We start from the raw sequence: 10,714 nt of genomic DNA on the forward strand, positions 1-10,714 counted from the left end.
TGATATCTATCAAAATACGAATCTTGAAGGAAAAAAAAATGAATTAAAGGAGTGTATCAAAAGCAGGATAAAACCTTCATATGTGGAAACAGTCAAATGAAAAAAATGAACTCTGATAGACATCAGAAAATGTGTTAAACTCTTTAGTTGCCCTGTTTCAAGGCAAAGAGGACAAGCGTGGAGTGCAGCTGGAAAAAAAAAAAAAAAAAAGGCAGCAAAAAGAAAAATCAGCAGACGGTAGAAAATGGAATAATGGTAGGTCATGTGAACTTTTGAAGGTGCCTGGTGCAATCATTCAGGCACATCTGCCTAGGTCCTTCCTACAGCCTCCCTGTAAACTTTATGGCCATCCTGGTTGTTTCGATACTATTTTTTTTTCTTATAAGGCAAGTTAATGAAAGCCTATTATATAGTCTAATATAGTGCAACCATCTTTCCAGGTCTTCGCTCTTCCCAGAACTGACAGTGCAGGTCAGGATGCTCAAAACCAGACAAGTTTGGTCAGAGAGCCATTTCCCTGAGCTTTTTCTTCCAAATACCATTCTCTCCCCTTGATGGTCTCCTTGAGGTACAGCACAGATTCTATAGAGTCCTTCTATGGTCAGGATACAGAATTGAACAGAGCCTATACAATATACATCACTTGTGTGCAGTAAATGACAGAATGCAAGTACTTTGGATTCCCTACTCTGCATATATGGCTATGTTTTAGTACTGTACCCACATTTAGATCATAATTTCCATGGGTATATATAAACACACATGAAGATAAACAGGCTCTCTTCTCATGTAGAACTGGAAGAATTCATCCAGAAGCTTCGCTTCGTAAATCATTTCAGATGTATTTTACTGAAGCCATAAAGGATATTAGCAAGTGCACTGGGACCTTTTGTTTTAAATTACTATGATCTGTTACTTTAACAGAAGTTACTAATATTATTTAACCCCACTGGTGTACTTAAAATGAAAATAGTTTGAAGCTTTTTTAAATAGGTTTTGTCTCTATAATAATCATTTTTCCAGAATACCCTCTTCCTACTTAGCTTGTTAGTCCACTGCTTTGTATACCCAGAGAGATTCTGAAAGAACCCAGACCTACAAATTATCCTATCTTTCAGAATAAAAAGTTAAAAAGCAATCTAAGAATGCTCTGTTAATCTTTTTAATCCAAATTACAGAAAGATACATTCACAAATTAAATCGTATATGTCAGAAAAATCTAAAGAAAGAAGCATCCATTCTTGCTTTGACCACTTTATGAACACAGATTAAAAAATCCCGAATTATCAGCTGCTGAAATTTCTTGTGGTTCCTCTAAAATCATACTTATATTTATTCATGCCTAAGTCCAAGGTTGAAAAAACACATTATAGAAAGCTTTCCATGATGCACTCAAATATCAAAAAAGAAACAATGCTTTCTGCATCGTGTGGAAAGGAAAGAAATGACAAAATCACAGGGGTGCCTCTCAGGATCACCTAGGACACCTAATACTACATACATAGGAGGGACGGGTGTCTAACATCTTGCTGAAGCCCAGCATGAGTGAGGTAAGGTAGACGTGTGGTCAGAAATATCATGGTAATCTTAAACCCACTTTCGCACAGGCATAGTGCCAAAGGCAGGCACCACCACCAAAGCACCACTGCCATTAGCAGCAGTAAGCCTGTGTTTTCACCATTTTTGCTATTTTTTTCAGGATACACTTTTCTGAGAAATTCCAATTAGAAACAACAATCCAGGACTGGTCTTACCACAGGGATTTGAACCGCCTCTCCACCTCCACCCCACCCTATCCTAGGCCGCACCAGCCCCTTTTGCCTCTGCCCTGCGCCAGAGGCACCTTTGGCTGCAGGAGCTTCCTTACAGACCTGAAGTTTCTCATGGCCCCAGCTTTCCACCCAGATAAGATCGTTCATTCTGCATACGCAGCACTCCTACTTCCTAAATACATTTGCAGACAGATCGCAGTCTAACAAAGAGACTCACGCTGTGGTGATCCCAGCCATGCTATCACGAAGAAGCCAGGCTTCTTCATCAGCCCAGCAGTCACTGAACCACCACAGTTTGTCACACTATTCCTTTTACGTTTACTCCCAGACAACTGGCTGAAACAATGAAAAGCATCACACCCGAAACTAACTCTGCTGAGAGCCCCCACAAGCTCTCATCTGCTGACAGTGGCCTCCAGCCATTGCTTCTGAGTGCTGGCAGCTACCCAGCTCTTTATCCATTTTATTGTTACTGTACAGTCCTAATTTTTAAATTAATTTTAATCTAGTAACAGTAAATCAAGGACCTAATCAAATTTAAATGTTAGCTATACGAATAGGGTACTTTCAGTTTGACAGCCAAGACACAAAAACAAAACAAATAATCCATTGCTTCAGGTTAACTGTTTCCTTTTGGCAGGGACATAAGTAATACAAAACTGGTCTTGCAGGAAAGTGATGTAATCTTAATTGCAGGCAGCTTAATCAGCTCCACACACAATGAGTTCAACACCAAAACTGCCTACTGGACAATTTCTGTGGCATACTCACTACGTGACCGAAGGATTTATGCTCTCTAAGAAGAGCTTTTGGGCATGATCACTTTTAAAGGCAGACAAAACCAGGAGGTGAGAGTTGAAGAAGAGGTGATGATATGGTAAAGCCAAGCACTGAAATGTCCCCTGCGCTGATTTGGTTGAGCAACAGGTGGAAAACACGGGTTAGCTGAAAAACAAAGTTAAAAATGTGTTCACCTGAAACTACAGGGGAGTCTCTGATTAAGATGCTGCTGCCCCCAGCTCTGTGCTGGGGGTGACCTGCCTGTAAGAAAAGGCAGTGAAGTGGGGTGTATTCTGCTCCAGGAGCCCTGTTCACAGCCCATGCAACAGGTCAAGATATTGAAAAATAGATTTAGGTTAAGGTGAGGGAAGTAAGATGCAGGTAGGGCTGACTCTTCCCTGCGGGCTGCAACTGGAGCTGGAGGGATGGGGAGAAGGCGACCAGCTGGCAGCATCTTCAACCACCGCATCGAGGGCTTCCCGAGCACATCTGTCAGGGCCCGTTGTGAAAAAAACTGAGAGCAAGAGTTTGTAGAATTGAGAACTTCATATGCACAGATTACAATGAAAACACAATAGCCAAAAGCACAAAAAGCTACAAAGGCTGATTGATAATGTAAACGTGAGCAGGAATTACCATGGGTAAACTTAACCTTTTCTTCATTTACATCACACAGTGCAGCCAGAAAGAAAACAGTCGAAACTTTGAAAGCTGCTACGCTTCCAAACCAATCTGTTTCCCCACTACAAAAAACAGTTCATAACATAAAAGGTTATTCTGTTTCATTATTTATTTTATTTCAGTGGAAACACATGAGGATAAACGTGGCTTTCTGGCTAGAGGCAACTAGCTACGGGCCATGTAACCTAAGCTTTTATTTTGTTGTCTTACTTAAGGATAGAAATAACAGCATTAGTAGCTGACAACAAACTGGTCCTGTGCACAAAATGGTGTGCATCAGCATGCCCTCTGGATTTTAACTTACCAATACTATTCTCAACATTAACCTAATGCTAACCTTTGCTCTTTTCCTCTCTCATACTTGCCCTTTCTTGCACAAGTGCCTCCTCCACTGTAAGCTTCTGCTGTCAGAACAGTCCTTCCCTGTTTATTCACTTCACCAGCTCAACAGCTATTTCTGGATTTTTTATTTTACCATTCCTCTCCTGACGGCATCTCCTGACCCTCCTTACATGTGCTCTTGTGCTCACATTCACTAATTCATCACACTGTGTCTTTCCAATTCTGTCTTGTTTTTGATGGTAAACATATTGGATGAAGGATGATGCCAAGAACAATCACAACACATGAATAAACAATATTTTGTTGGTATATGAATTATCACATTAACATTCGAAAAAGTCCTGGGACACAATAAACTATTGTATAAGCTCCATTGTATCATTGTAATATCTGGTTAGAGAGGCAAAATCAAACTTTAAAACATTACAGCTGTTTTTTAGCCTTGCTGTAAAATAAAATAAAATAAAGTAAAATAAAGTAAAATAAAGTAAAATAAAGTAAAGTAAAGTAAAATAAAATAAAATAAAATAAAATAAAATAAAATAAAATAAAATAAAATAAAATAAAATAAAATAAAATAAAATAAAATAAATAATAGTAGAAGACATTGAAAACAAAGGAATTAGCACTGTCCATGTCAAGAATTTCTGGAGTGAGTGTTTACTTAATGCACTGAATTATAGGGGTAACTACACAGAGCCTGTGATACAAAAGTGCCTGGGGTGCCATGACATTTTCCCATGACCTTCAAATATAAGTCTAATAAAAAGTAAAAATGTATTGGGAATCATAGGTGTTGCAGACAATTTTGGGATGTTAAAGCTGCATTAATGCAAGTCCTTCTTGGAAAAGCATATGCAAGTGCTTTTTCTTCTTCTGTGGCAGTACCAGTGGCCATCTCACAGAATTTCACAGAATTTTCTAGGTTGGAAGAGACCTCAAGGTCATCGAGTCCAACCTCCAACCTAACGCTAACAGCCCTCCACTAAACCATATCCCTAAGCTCTACATCTAAGCGTCTTTTGAAGACTTCCAGGGATGGTGACTCCACCACTTCCCTGGGCAGCCTGTTCCAATGCCTCACAACCCTTTCTGTAAAGAAGTTCTTCCTAACATCTAACCTAAAACTCCCCTGGCTCAACTTAAGCCCATTCCCCCTCGTCCTGTCACCAGGCACGTGGGAGAACAGGCCAACCCCCACCTCTCTACAGCCTCCTTTAAGGTATCTGTAAAGAGCAATAAGGTCACCCCTGAGCCTCCTCTTCTCCAGGCTGAACAAGCCCAGCTCCCTCAGCCGCTCCTCGTAGGACTTGTTCTCCAGGCCCCTCACCAGCTTCGTCGCCCTTCTCTGCACCCGCTCAAGCACCTCGATGTCCTTCTTGTAGCGAGGGGCCCAAAACTGAACACAGTACTCGAGGTGCGGCCTCACCAGAGCTGAGTACAGGGGGACGATCACCTCCCTAGCCCTGCTGGTCACGCTGTTCCTAATACAAGCCAGGATGCCGTTGGCCTTCTTGGCCACCTGAGCACACTGCTGGCTCATATTCAGCCGACTGTCCACCATCACTCCCAGGTCCTTCTCTGCCTGGCAGCTTTCCAACCATTCCTCTCCCAGCCTGTAGCTCTGCTTGGGGTTATTGCGCCCCAGGTGCAGGACCCGGCACTTGGCCTTGTTAAACTTCATGCAGTTGACCTCAGCCCATCGGTCCAGCCTATCCAGATCCTCCTGCAGAGCTTTCCTACCCTCAAGCAGATCGACACACGCACCTAACTTGGTGTCATCTGCGAACTTACTGAGGGTGCACTCGATGCCCTCGTCCAGATCATCGATGAAGATATTAAAGAGGACCGGCCCCAGCACCGAGCCCTGGGGGACGCCACTAGTGACTGGCCTCCAACTGGACTTGGCTCCATTCACCAATTGAAAAGTAATGAATGGACTTGGCTCCATTCACTTTTGTTGTTCCACGAAACGGAGTTCCTCTATAAATGGCAAACACTGCAATTTTTCTGGAGCAATTTCTCCTTTTTATCTTCTTTCCAGAGTGGAAAAAATCTTACCTGATTATTCCAAGCGTCGAAAAATACTTCAAGACCAAAACTGATTATTAGAGTTGTAACATAAATTGTGATTCTTCATCTCTTCTACCAACAACATCGTGATGTTTATGTTGTGCATAATATTGCTATGATGTATGAGATCATCAGCTTGCTAACTAAAAACAGTTTCACTGTGCCTGTGATTGATAAACTATGGAAGTATTAAAACATTAAAAATGTTAATCTTTGTAATAATCTCCTGAAAAGTTTTTATATTAATTTAAACCATCGATCATTTTAATATTTAATCATTGCAGACTTCATTTGAAATGAGGATAGCCATTGCACTGAAAAGCACTTCATCTTTCATTTTAAAAAATGATCAGCTTGTATGTATTCCGCCATGCTCTTTACATTTTTTCCCCAAGAAAAAGTAGACCTGTAAGCAAATGAAAAAAATCTACAAAAAACAACAGAAAACTATAAAGCGGAATCAGAAATATGAACTTTTGCAGTTCTGCTTCCCAGGAATAACTGCATTATAATGGTAGTATTGGAAGAGGGTCAGAGGATTGAAGGAGATGTCTATGTTTCCTTCTCTTTATGTATTTCATAACAAACATAACAATTTACTTAAGAAGAATAAGCACTTAACGGAGTGCCTTGGCTCTCCAAGGTGACGTTAACCCATTTTAGTTTTTTTAACTTGTAACCCCATTTTGTAACATTAGCCTACGTTAGGGATATGTAAAGACTTTCCAAAGTATTCTAACCTCTCCTCTTCTGTAATTCACAGCTTGTCTTGCCTAATGAAAATTCAGATTAATATGGAAACATCCCAAAGGAAAACAAAACCAAGAACTTCCTAGCTATGAGAAATATCTCAAGGAAATTCTATAATTAATCAGAATTGTAAGTAATGTTGATGATATTCACCTGGTTTCTTCTGAAAGATTTTAAAAAATATTTAAGAAACAAAAATTAATTCATGGTATCAAGGAACAATTTACACAGACAAATCCAGGGCAAATGTCTTCATTGCACTACAAAACAAACAAACAAAAACCACAAGTTGTCTTGTTTTCTGTATAGTCCCTATGAAAACTGGTTGTTTCCTGGAGGTATTGCCATAAAGTGCACCAAGCTTCAATCCTCCTTTAAGACTCTGCTGCAAGAGATGGCTGAAATATCTGAACAAAGTAAATCCTGGCTATACACTGGGCAGCATAGCAGGTTAATATATTAGCTTACGTGGCCAGGTATTCATTCACTCTTTGTGATCAATAGTGGGTTAGAGGATTTTCCCATACCTGCCATAAAACTCACACAAATTGGCTTCCTTTTCTTAAAAAAAAGCTGCAATGTGATGGCAAGAGGTATGAAAAAGTCAAGGAACAGGTAAAAGTGCATATGGAATCTTCCAATGTCCATAAACTGATTCTGTGTAGTTCAAGTTTATGAAAATTTAAAAGAAAAACAAATAAAAGCACTGACTTTATGCATGATTTTTTAAAGAAAAAAATAATAATTGTTGCATATTATATTTTACTGAAGTCTGTTTTAAGGAAAGACGTGGAAAAATCCTATACATTAAATATGATGCAGTAATTGAATTCAGGAGCTCAGCTGTTTGCATCTGAAGCAGAAGGGATAATCCTGTTTTTACAGAACTTAATAGAAACACATACATAGACATATATGTGTGTATATATAGACACAAGATTTAAAGTTAATTACACGAGAAGTTTTGCCAATTATAACAGGAATCTCCATTTTAGTGATCGGATATAATCTGTTCAAACCTAGGTATTTGAAAAGCCCCCATATCTATGTTGAAATAACTGATTTTTTTCTATAGAAAAAAAAATACTACAAAATTTTAGACTAAAAAATCAACTGTAGAATATCACTGCAAACTCTTCTTTATTAAATCAATAAACAGAATAACAGAATCATTGATGTTGGAACAGAGTTCTTGAGGTCACCTAGTCAACATCCCTACTAAAACAGATTGAGCTAGCAGATTATAAATACAGAGTTATACAATAAATTATAAAAAGGATTTATATGTTGAAGCAAGAATAGCAGAAAAAAAAAAAAAAGTGAACAATTGTCAACTCTTTACACTGGTGATTAATTTATTTCAAAGTAAACCCTTCATTGTTTTCTCTATGCTCATACTTAGAGTACTGACCTGAAGTACACTTCCATCTTCAGGGCTTCTATAAACACACAAAACAAGTCCTAGAGGGGTAAGTTGTACTAATTCACAATCAAAGATAATCATGCCAACAAAAGCATCTGCCAAGATTTTCCTTTGTGAACAGACAAGCTATTTTCTGAACAACCAAGTTTGTCCCTAGCCCATTTTGTACCAAGAGGTGAAGTGATTCAGCAAGGCAAAACATGCCAAATAGCAATACTTAAGGAATAATTCAAATTTTGCCATAACTGTAGATCTTCTGCATCCCTTTTACAGATTCCCACTACGGAAGTCACTTATCAGTAGCGAAGGCTGGAAGAACCAGTCGTTATTAATAGGTATCCTCACATCCTGATCAGTAAATAGCTCTCTATTTTAGGAATGAGCCGGATCCTTAACAGCAAAGAACTTGAGCCCCTTAGGATGTCATTGAACTAGCGTGTGGGAATGCATGTGCCATACCTACAGCCCAGTTACACCATAAGCGCTCTTAGAGGGGTGTTCTGGCACTATACTCGATCGTCATCACTACGTAGGCTGTTGAGACATGCAGCAATTTTAGAACCATATGAAAATGCTGGCAAAAAAACCCTACTGACTTTGCACTTAGAAACATTGTGGTTCCTGTATTTCTGTCCAGGATCTTCTGAACCTAAGCACGATCAATGCACTCACGGAAAACACAAGGGAGCCCAACATCCCCAGAGGTCAACACCCACAAGGTAAACACTGCAAAGGCAACAAATCCGGGTTGTATCTCATTTAGTGCCTGTGCAGAGGCGGCTGATGCAGCCTGCTGACCACATATGGCTCCGTGTGCCTTGGTCCCAACTCATGGTCTGTGGGGGAGCAGCCTGAACACGCTGCTGCTAGTTGTCCCACTCCCAGCCACCTGGAAACCCCACGGGCAGGTCTTTACATGGGATGGGATTTTTACATGGGATGGGGTTTTTACATGGGACAGGGTTGTACATGGGGTCAGTGTTCTACATGTGAACCCAACCAAGCTGCCTCTGTGGGTGCCACATGAGACTTAGTGCTCTTGAGGGCGCATCCTGCAGCCCATGGTGGCCTCGCATGGACCCATTACAAGCCTCCTGTCAGCCCCACCACCCTCAGCAGCCCCTTGGCAGGGCCAGCGCACGCCTCACACCCCTCCCTGACCACAGAGCCCCCCAGCAGGGGATGTGTTTCCCACAAAAGCAGCCTTGGCCGGCAACCCAGCCTGGCACAGGCTGCCTGTGGGCACAGGGGAGCAAGGGGGCTGCCAAGGATTGCCTCAGGGCAGCGGGAGGCGGGGGAAAGGGGAAAGCCCTTTCTGCCCACACCCAAAATGGCCGCGGCGGCCACAGCCGCTGCCCCCTCCCGCCCCCCTCAGCCCACGTCCCGTGGGCGGCACCCGGGCGCCGCGCTGGCCAATGGCGGAGGCGAGCGCTTCCTCCCGGCCAATGGCGGCGGGGCCCCGCGGCGGGCAGCGGGGCCGGCCGAGAGCGCCGCCGGCGCGGGCGCGCCCTGCCCGCAGGCCAATGGCGCCCCTGGCGCCCCGAGGAGGGGGGCGGGGGAGATAGGGGGGGAGCGGTTGCCATGGCAACCGTGGGCCTAGTGACTGCGGCCGGGCCTAACCCCGCGGCCCGCCGCCCACCCCGGGACGCGGCGCGGTACCTGGGGCCGAGCGGCGGAGCTCCGCCTCCTGCCTGCTGCCTGCTCCCTCCTCCGGCGGCGGGGCGGTGTCCTGTGCCGCCGGGCCTCGCGGCCGCCCCCCGCCCCGGCGCCCCCGCCGCTCCGCCTCCCGCTCCAGCCCGCCCGCAGCGCCGGGCAGCGGCCTACGTGGGGCCGGGGCGGAGGGGGGGCCGGGCCCAGCCCTCGGCACCTGCGGGTTGCACGGCCCCGGCAGCCCTGGAAGGATGCTGGGAGGTCGGGCGGGCGCTGTGCCCTGCCTCACATCCCCTGTTCAGTCCCCACCACCCACCTGTGAGTCTGCCAAGCAGGCGGAATTCAAAGCATGTTGGCCACACGCACCACGATCCCGCCCGCCCCCATAGGGACGTACATTTAAGACCCTAAAAGCACCCGTATGGCAAGTTGCCTTCCCTGCCAAGTAACCTTTCACCATCCCGAGACGATGCCCCTGGCACCACATAATTCATTTACTTGGGTGCGAGTGATCAGCCCCTGCCTTCGAGCGGCATGTTGATTAGTATGGCAAGCGCGCGCCTCGCTCCCTGCAAAATGGCACTTGATATTCGGGGGTAACACTCCCCTGGAAGTAGAGATACACAAAACGAAATATTTGCATTTGTTTACCTCTGCAACTTAGGAAGTGAAAGCCCTACCCATATGAACTTTTCCCGTCTTTCTAGATGACATGAATACAGAGCGGAGAACCAGCCTGAAGAAAAGTTGATTCATCAGTTTCTGTCTGGCACGCGTACCAAACCGCAGGATTTTCTCCAGTCATTTCTGTAGCAAGCTTAATGGATGGCTGAAACAAAACAGCTTTCTTAGAAATACAGCCAACCCTGACTTCAGCCGATGAGACACAAGGCGTTTTTGTACCTTTTCTGCCAAGAAGCCTCATGCTAACACTATGTAGCTCTTGGAACAAGGCAGCTCACTGGCCATGTTATGTTTCCTTCTTAGGGTACCTGCCCCATGTGGGACAGAGTGTGTTGCACCCACAGCGGGCACAATCTCTGATCTTTCTAATTTCTCTGTGTTCAGAATTTGTAATGATACTGTATTTCTTTAAGCTCTTAGCAAGAATCACATACATGTAAAATACTTACATATTTTGTTTCCATTATTGTTTTAGTATGGTTCAGTTAAACTCAATTAATGATTATGCTCACAGATATTTGGATATAGTAGCATGTGCAAAACAGCAATCACACTCAAA

At 43.6% G+C, this 10,714-nt stretch overlaps 1 protein-coding gene across 3 annotated transcripts in view; it reads right to left on the bottom strand.

Moving 5' to 3' along the window:
- The window catches only part of TRIQK (triple QxxK/R motif containing), a 63,310-nt gene extending 53,472 nt beyond the window's left edge, over window positions 1-9,838 (bottom strand). The window contains exon 1 of one of the 3 annotated variants that reach the window (XM_084509035.1): window positions 9,788-9,838. The gene's annotated coding sequence lies outside the window, so the exon portion shown is untranslated. Of the gene's footprint in view, window positions 1-7,809; window positions 9,087-9,480; window positions 9,683-9,787 lie in introns of those variants that run through there. The other 2 variants (XM_084509037.1, XM_084509036.1) reach the window with 2 other exon arrangements.
- Window positions 9,839-10,714: the final 876 nt, after the last annotated feature.

Source organism: Aythya ferina (genome assembly GCF_964211825.1).
Source record: "Aythya ferina genome assembly, chromosome: 2".
Taxonomy (NCBI): Eukaryota; Metazoa; Chordata; class Aves; order Anseriformes; family Anatidae; genus Aythya; species Aythya ferina.